Below are 8,956 nucleotides of genomic sequence, written 5' to 3' on the forward strand. Positions count from 1 at the left end.
CTTGAAAAGTTTTACCTGCATTGTCTAGCTGCTATTTCCAATATCTTCTTATAGTCAGACCTCCATGTTTCTAGGTCGTCTGCCCAGGACCAGACCCTTAGCATTGTCTTAGAACAGTGACACAAGATGGGTCATGTTTAGGAAGGCACCACCAGAAGAAACCCCTTTTTCCAGATTTCCTTGAAATGACTTGTTATTTGTCCATGCTTTGTACTGTTTCTTTCATCTTAATAACTATTAGTTTTTGTAATAGTTATAAACGATTCACCCTTCCCCATACACACAATATCAGACTTGATTACTGCTTTGACCTTCATTTGATGAGTCTTGCCTTGCTTTAAAGGCACTTTATTGAATTCCAAACCTGTTACTTGTTCTTAAAAGAGAGTAGAGACAGGGATTCAACCCATAACCAGAATAAATTTTCTCATTTAATGGATATAGATAGTGCAATGGATAGAATAACAGTCTTGAAGATAGAAGAATCTCAGTTTAAATCTGATCTCAGATATTTACTTGCTGTTTGACTCTGGGCAAGTCACTTAATTCCATTTCATCCAATTCCGCTTGTAAGAAATAAGCAAAAGAACTAAATGGCAAACCATTCAAGTATCTTTGCCAAGAAAACACTAAATGGGCACACAAAAGGGTTGGACAGGACTGAAATGACTGAGCAAAACCAACAACAGTGAAAAAGTACTACTCAATAAATAAAAGACTAATATAAAGTACCACCCAACAGCTGTCTCTGTCAATTCCCCATCCTTTCTAATAATTCAGATTGACTGCCTGTCATCCTCCACTCTTACTTCTCCCTTATCTTTCATATCCAAGGCAGGACTTGTCTCTGCTCCTGTATTTCCAGTGGTTACTATGGAATGTTGGCTTCATTTCCATGATTGTTACATTCATGGAAATAACAGCTTTCAAGAATGCTCTGGGAAATATCTACATTTATTTTTTGATGGCTCCTGTCATGTTTTTCTCTGAGATTTTCTAGCCACTTCCAAAGGACTAAGATCTGAATTCATTTTCTTCTGATGGAAAAGAACAATTTTAGAAATTTAGGATAATAGAGTTGAAAGGGACCTGAGAACTTAAAAAGGACCATGTCATTTTGAAGATGAAACTTTAACCTAGAGAAATTAAATTACTTCTTCTATGGTCTAGATATAATTAATGTAGGTTGCAAGACTGGAGTCCTGGTTCCCAAAGGACTGCCATCCAGGTCTCTATGAATGTAATTGTTCTTCCCATGTCTACCTGTGAAGATAAATCTTATAAAGAGTGGAATCTCACCAAGGAACAATTGTAGAGTGTTCCCATGGTGAGAAACACAGAGGAAAAGAATGACCACCTTGGAACCTGAAGTACAGTAATCATTCTTCTGCCATACTTTGATGTTGACTGGGCTCTTGATGAACCTTAATTAGAAAATAATGTGGCTTTCCAGTGGCAATCACATTATGTCAGCTCTTAGTCCAAAAGCAGTTTTCTCCACACACCCTTCAAAGCTGTAGCCCAAGTCCTTGACTTAGGTAATTAGGGAAGCTGTCTGATAGAGTTAATGATAATAAATTAACTAGGTTGACATGATCCAACAGAAATCCTTCTAGGTACTGAATTCACTAGGGCTAGGACTATTTCAGTCCAAGATTTGCATAAGCTATGGATGTCGGCTTGAGTTTTTTTTTTCTCTCTCTCTCTCTCTTTCTTCCCCTCCTTCTCTTCTCTATGTTGTTGCTAAGTTACACCAAAAATATTCTGTCTCGGTGTGAACTGTCTACATTTAAATAATTTTCCAGGTAGAAAGAATCCATGAAGCTGATGACATTATGATGTCTCCCAGGGTCAAAATAAACTTAATAGCGGGGCATTTTTGTATCCCTGACTTATCCAGAAAGACTCTGTTTGGACTCCCAGGAATTCTTCTCAAATGTGAAAGTCATTGATGCCCCATGCAGTGGAATAAACAGCTCCCATGTTGTGCTTAGAGGGTTCCAACATTTACAATTGTAAGCGCTTCTAGGGAGCAGCCTACTGATAGACAGGTTATCCCAATGGTTGGGGGAGGCCATTCTTCCTCAACCTCTAAAATTCAGGCCACCCTCCAACTCTGCACCTAGATCCATAATCAATTAACACATTAAGTACTCATTATGTTCTAATTTTGGTGCTAAAGGCTGAGAGGACAAAGGAAGGGGAAAATATGTTATGGTTACTTAAAAGACCAGAAAGTTCAGAAAGATCATATTATGAAGAGCTTTAATAACCAAACAACAGACTTTATATTTAATGCCAATGATAATTAGGAACCATTAGATTTTATTGAGTAAGGGAGTAACATAGTCAGACCAAAGCTTGAAACAATGACTTTGGTGACTGGATAAAGGACAGTTTAGAGTGACAAAAAACTTGGGACAGGGAGATCAATTAAAAGGCCATTGAAATTGTCTAGGAAACAGGAAAGGAGGAGAATAGAAATGGCAAATAGTTATGAGAGGTTGTCGTTCTTCTGTCTGACTTTTCATGATATCATTTGGGGTTTTTTGGCAAAGATAGTGGAGAAATTTGTCATTTACCTCTTCAACTCATTTTGCAAGCAGACAAAGTTAAGTAACTCATTGAGGGTCATATAGCTAGTAAGTGCCTAAAGACAGATTTGAATCCAAGAAGATGAGTCTTCCTGACTCCAGGCCCAGAACTCTGTCCATGGCAGCACCATCAGCCTGGGTCCTAACTAAGGTAGCTTTCAGAAATGCAGTCTCTTCTTGCCCACATTATACCAAAAACTAATTGGTTTATCACTTGTCATGGAAATTGTATAACCTCCACACACCCACACCCTATAATGCAGACATGTGTCTTGGGATTACTACCTACATTCCAATTTGCTTCATGGAACCAATAATTTCATTCAAGTTCACAAGCATCTGTTGAGTGCCTCCAATTTGTCAGACATTTGCAACTTGTTGAGACAAAGACAAAATAGTTCCTACCTACTAGGAACATATTTTCTATTGCAGTGAAACAACAGGTACCATATATATATATATATATATATATATATATATATATATATATATATATATATATATATATATATATATACATATCTGGTCAGAACACAATTATTTGGTTCTAGGAATAGAAAAAAAGTGATATGGCTGGTTTTTAAAAAATTTCAATCCTTTTATTAAACCATGAAAGTTCCTCTGTTTACTTCTCCAAAATTCCTATCTCTAGTTATAACTAGCATAGGGTGATTGGGACTTTAATCAAGGGTGCCAACATGAAGTGAACTTCTTCAAGGGAATGTGGTTCCTTGCAAGGTGATCATTTCCATAACCTTTCCTTACCTTAAATTTGAAATACCACATAGCATAATCATCCTTAGATTGTTGTGCCTACTGTTCTATAGCCTGGACCTGCCTTCCTACAAAGCTAAGGGAAAGGATGGGGAGAGGGGGAAAGGAGGGGAGTTGGGCTACTTTTCTTTTGACTTGATTACATCCACACCTGGATTGTTCTATTTACCACCATTACTCAACTTTCCAACTATCATACTTCCTTCTCTGTCATCATTAGCCCTTTCCAATTTTTTGTTCTATTTAAAGGAATTCCTATGTATTACTCTACACGTCACATCCCAAGTCTAGAATAGTTGCAAAACAGCACAAGGATTTGAGATACCCTCTAGTTGAGGACATAGAGCTCATCTAGCAATATCCTTAACATGCCTAGGAAAGAAGCATGACAGGCTTTCTTCCACTGCAAGACTCCAAGTGCTTCTAGCTTAAAACCATTGAACCCAAGTGGGCCACAATCCCTTAATGACCGAGAACAACCAAACTTCTCCCTTGAGATTTTGCCAAGAGTTACCCATCCAAATCACTGAGTTCGAGAGAATGGAATTAATCAATTGGGAAAGATCAACTTGAAAGTATGGGAGAACCAAGTTCAGTGACTGGCATGACAGGGAGATCGAAGGGGCTAAGGTCCCAACAATTTCAACAGATAGAAGGTTTATCACTCACTTCCCATAGAAGGTGACAGCTTCAGTATGTCTATAAGACTCTAGAGTAGTCATTTATTCTAGAAACAACACAGCCATAACATTTTAAGCATCTCAGCATGCTTCTAACATCTGCTCAAATGTCACGTTTATTCTAGTTCTGCCCAGCCTTGAAGACATATCATGAAAAGCATAGATTGGCCTTGCAATGGCACTGGGGACTTGGATGGATATGGAGAGCAAGAGACAATGAGTGAGGGTACTGATTTCAACAATTCCCTAGGTATTGTTCCCCCCCCCCCATAGGGGGGACAAAGAACAAAATCCCCCAACTCCCCCAATTTATTGTCAGTGGCCAATGGCCCCTTGTAAATATTGAGTTTGGAATCCACTACAGTAATCTGTATTTTAGCTAGGTTAGCAGATGGAAGCAGCATATAATTTGCCCTCGTTCTGGGGTAGACTGAATTCTCTCCTTTATTTTCAGAACTAAACAATCTATTAGTTTTCTATTTTTTCACAAATAAGGACCCAGTTGAAAACATCATATCAAGGGACTTGAACCAAAGTCTCTTTCCTGTCTCCATCATACCTGTCTGAATATCCCACAATCAGCACCTTGGTCAGCACAGCAGGTTGCCAGCTTTGCTTTTTGGAGAAGGCACAACCTTTTCAAGCCTCCCAGCCCCCACAAAGGCAGATTCTTGGCTCTTAGAGCCTGTTTAAAGCAAACACATGAGGTGCGCACTGTGTGGATGAGGAGGCCGTGACAGGGAGGCGGCAGCTCCAATTAGAAGACAGAAATAGGGAAAGTGTTGGACTGCAGCAACAGAAAGCTGCCTGTTCCTGTGACATGCCTTATCTGTTAGATGAAATAAAATCAACATAGAGGTAAAGAGAGAGATTCATGGGTTCTGGAGTGGAGTGGCTGCTGGGCAAGGCTAGCCAATGGTTAGGGAACTGGTTTAAGGGACCACACTGCCCTTGTCAAAAGGAGGCATCTGCTTAAAGTATAAGCAACCTCAGCAGGGGCTCAGAATACTCATCCCTGGATGGCACTGATACCTTAAAAGTCTTGGAGATTTAATAAATAGTTTTAAGTAACTCTTAAAAAAGAATCAGAGCTTTCCAGTTAGTATCCTGTAGGTTTCCTGAATAAGATTTGGAATGCTAGGCTGCTTACAGAAACCCATGAGACCAATTCATGAAGTGATGAAATGGAAGAAAATAAATCTCCGGAGAGTAGGTCTGCCAAGGGCCTGTATGACACACAGGGATGGTCCCTATGGCTAAACCCAGAGCCCATGGACCACTCCAGACTCCTGTACTCTCACTCTACTTCCCAGGGACAGGTATGAATGGAAATTGCCTCTGGAAGTTACCTCTAGGTCGAAATATATAAAGCTCCCCATGCACCTTATTATATCTTCTCCCTTCCTCCCCTCTTCAGTTCAGAAGGAGTTAATGCCTGGGAGGCACCCTGCTGGCAGGCAGTGCCAGGTGTTGAAACACCCACTGGAAGTCTCCTCATGCTAGGGTGAGCCCGAGCCTGCCAGCTCCCCACAGCTCCCAGCAGCCCAGCCCTGAAGACACTTTGAAAAAGAAAAAACAGGTAAAGAAGAAACCAACCAACAATTAAAAAAAAGAAGACGCTTCTTTACCTTTGTCTGGTCCAGTGTAGCTTTTGGGCTGTTCCCCGACCACAACCAGAAAAATAGTGATTATTGCCAGATCCCAGTGATTCATCCTAAATGACAGTGTAGACCCACTCTTTGCCCAGGCTGCCTGCCTCCACTGTGTGACAGCTGCCGGCTGGCTTCCCAACTAGCAGCTCCCATTCTGCAGCCTGCCGCAGGGGGAGTGTGGGAGAGAGAGAGAGAGAGAGAGAGAGAGAGAGAGAGAGAGAGAGAGAGAGAGAGAGAGAGAGAGAGAGAGAGAGAGAGAGAGAGAGAGGAGGGCAGACAGAGAGAGAGAGAGAGAGAGAGAGAGAGAGAGAGAGAGAGAGAGCTAATGATAGGAAGACTACTGCTGAGACAGGAAGATACCATTCAAAGCTCTTCTCCCCTGTTATTGCTGTTTCCATCCATTGTGGAGAAATGAAAAGTTTCTTTAAAGGTAAATTAAAAGATTCTTTTACCACTACATTTAAAATGCCACTTATAGAGTCTGCCCACTTGAACAACAATCCAGTGTTGTTTTCAGCCCTGAGGACGGATTGGGCCTAGGGCAGTTCCCCAGTTCAGAGGGATACTAAACCCAGAAATGAGAATGGGTTCTAGACCTAGAATTGAAAATTCTAGGGCCATTGATTGGGGTCAACTTTTGGAGAACTTTAAATGCCAAGCTGGCAACTTGATAATTGATCTGGGAAGTAATAAGAAGACTCTGGTTTTAGGAAGTAGGGAAGTGATAGGGTATAAGCTGCTCTTGAGGAAACATCACTTCCTCTGCTGAGACAGGAATGGTTTGGAGTAGCGAAGAGATGAGGAGACATTTATTAGAGGGTTATTGAAAGAGTTTAGACACAGTGAAAGCAAGAAGGAGGGGAGTGGAGGTTGCCTTTCTGAGGTGACTTTTGCAAATATATTTATCTTTCCACCTGAGAGTTGTTGGTTTGTAGAGTTGTCACATCATTGTTTTGAGTTCTGCTATAATTTTTATAGCAGCATGTTCTCTGGATCAGAGCTAGGAGATACCAAAATCCCAAACACCCTCACAGAACACAGTCCAGTCATAATCAAGCTCATCTCATAGCTGGTGTCAACAAACTCCCAATTACATCACTGTCACTTTGATCACCACTGTTGACTGCCTAGAGGTTTCACTAGCAGAGACGCTGCCAGATGTTGGTCAAAGAAAATTGTTTTCCAAGGGGAAGGGATTCTACTCTGTAAGTATCAGTGTACATGGGAGCACTCAGGGAGATATCCTCAAGAGGAAGGCTGAATGCCAAAGAGTGAATCCAGTTAGGAATGTCTTAAGACCAAATATTTGGTTGCTTATTATTTGATGTGCATTAGGCTCAGCTACTATTGTTAACATAGATATAAATGTGAATGCTAATGATTAATACATAATCTTTTTCCCAGACTGAAGACCTCTTGAGGATTCATTCCACATAGAACCAGAGAACCTATGACCTGAAGAATCACCTAGTTTAATCATCTACCTGATGCTTTAATATTTTCTACAATATCCCCACATATGATTATTTAACTTGAATACCAGTTGAGTTAAACCCTTTATTCTCTCCCTCTTCTCCCCCTTTTTTCTTCCTCAAGCCAAATTCTTATGTTCTTTTCTTTTCCTCATCTATGTGAGATCTTCTATGCTGATTTCTGCCTCTTTGCTGTCAGTAGGCTAATAATTCTCATTTTCAACATGGTTTTATTGTTCCATATGCTTTGTCTTTCTTTGTATCTCCAATATCTAGCAGTGTCTGCCTTGTACTGAGTACTTAATAAAGTATTGTCAACTTTTATCTGCTATCTCCTCTTCTCTGTTTATCTCTTACTCATGATTTAAGAACCCAATTGACATTCTCCTCAGTGAAGTCTTTTCATTCTTCTCCAACAACTTTTCATTTACTGTCTGAACATTTGTGGACATTTCCTTTTTTATTAGCAATGTAAAATACCGAGTAGCATATTTTCTTATTCACTAATTTCTATGTATGTTGTAAATATGTGTGTGTATGTTTATATCTTGTGTTTACAATTTGACTTCTCTCATCTGGTCTCAGAGCATTTCATTTGCAATCCTCATATAAATCAGTTGCTTCTGGTCAGAAGCCAAGAGATCCACCAAATGCATCCATAGAGTCCATGCCTTTCACTCTCTCCTTTGTCAGATTTTCTTCTTTATTATCCCCATTCTCTTACTAGTCTTTAGTCCCTTCCTATCTACTAGCTGGTCCCCTGCTGCCTAGAAACATTCTCTACACAACAACCATAGTTTTTATTTATTTATTTATTTGTTTATTTATTTTTACATAGTATTTTCCCAATTACATGTAAAGACAATTTTTAGCATTCATTTTACAAGATTTTGATTTCCAAATTTTTCTTTCTTCTCCTTTCCATTCCTCACTTCCTAAAATGGTAGGCAATTTGATATAGGTTATATATATATATATATATATATATATATATAATATCATGCAAATTATATTTCTATATTAGTCACAGTTGCAAAAATGTAGGTCAAAACCAAAAAATCATGAAAGAGAATAAAGTGAAAAAATATGCTTTCATCTGTATTCAGATTTCATCAGTACTTTAGTTGCATGTGAATAGTATTTTCCTTCATGAATCCTTTGTACTTATCTTGCATCATTGTGTTCCTAAGAACAATTGAATTATTCATAGTTGATCATCACATAATGTCACTGATATTATGTACAGTATTTTCCTGGTTCTGCTCATTGTTTTGCATCAGTTCATCCAAGTACTTCAAGGTTTTTCTGAAATATACTTGTTCATCATTTCTTATAAAACAGCAGTATTCCATTAAATCATATGCTAAACTTGTTCAGTTATTTCTCAAGTGATGGATATCCATCTAATTTCCAATATTTTACTACCATAAAAAAGGCTACTAGATATATTGTGCACATATAAGTCCTTTTCCTTTTTTATGATCTTTTGGGAATACATAGCTAGTAATGGTATTGCTGGAACAAAGAGTATGCACAGTTTTGCATATAGTTCCCAATTGCTCTCCAGAATAGTTGTATTAGTTCACAATTCCACCAGTAGTACATTAGGGTCTCAATTTTCTCACATCCTCTACAACATTTATAATTTTCTTTTTTGTCATATTAGCAAATGTGATAGTGGAATATGGTACCTTAGAGTTTTTAAATTTGCATTTTCTCTAATCAAAAGTGATTTTGAGCATTTCTTTAAATGACTAAAGGTACATTGATATCATCATCTGAAA

This window comes from Macrotis lagotis, chromosome 4 (genome assembly GCF_037893015.1).
Source record: "Macrotis lagotis isolate mMagLag1 chromosome 4, bilby.v1.9.chrom.fasta, whole genome shotgun sequence".
Lineage (NCBI taxonomy): Eukaryota > Metazoa > Chordata > Mammalia > Peramelemorphia > Peramelidae > Macrotis > Macrotis lagotis.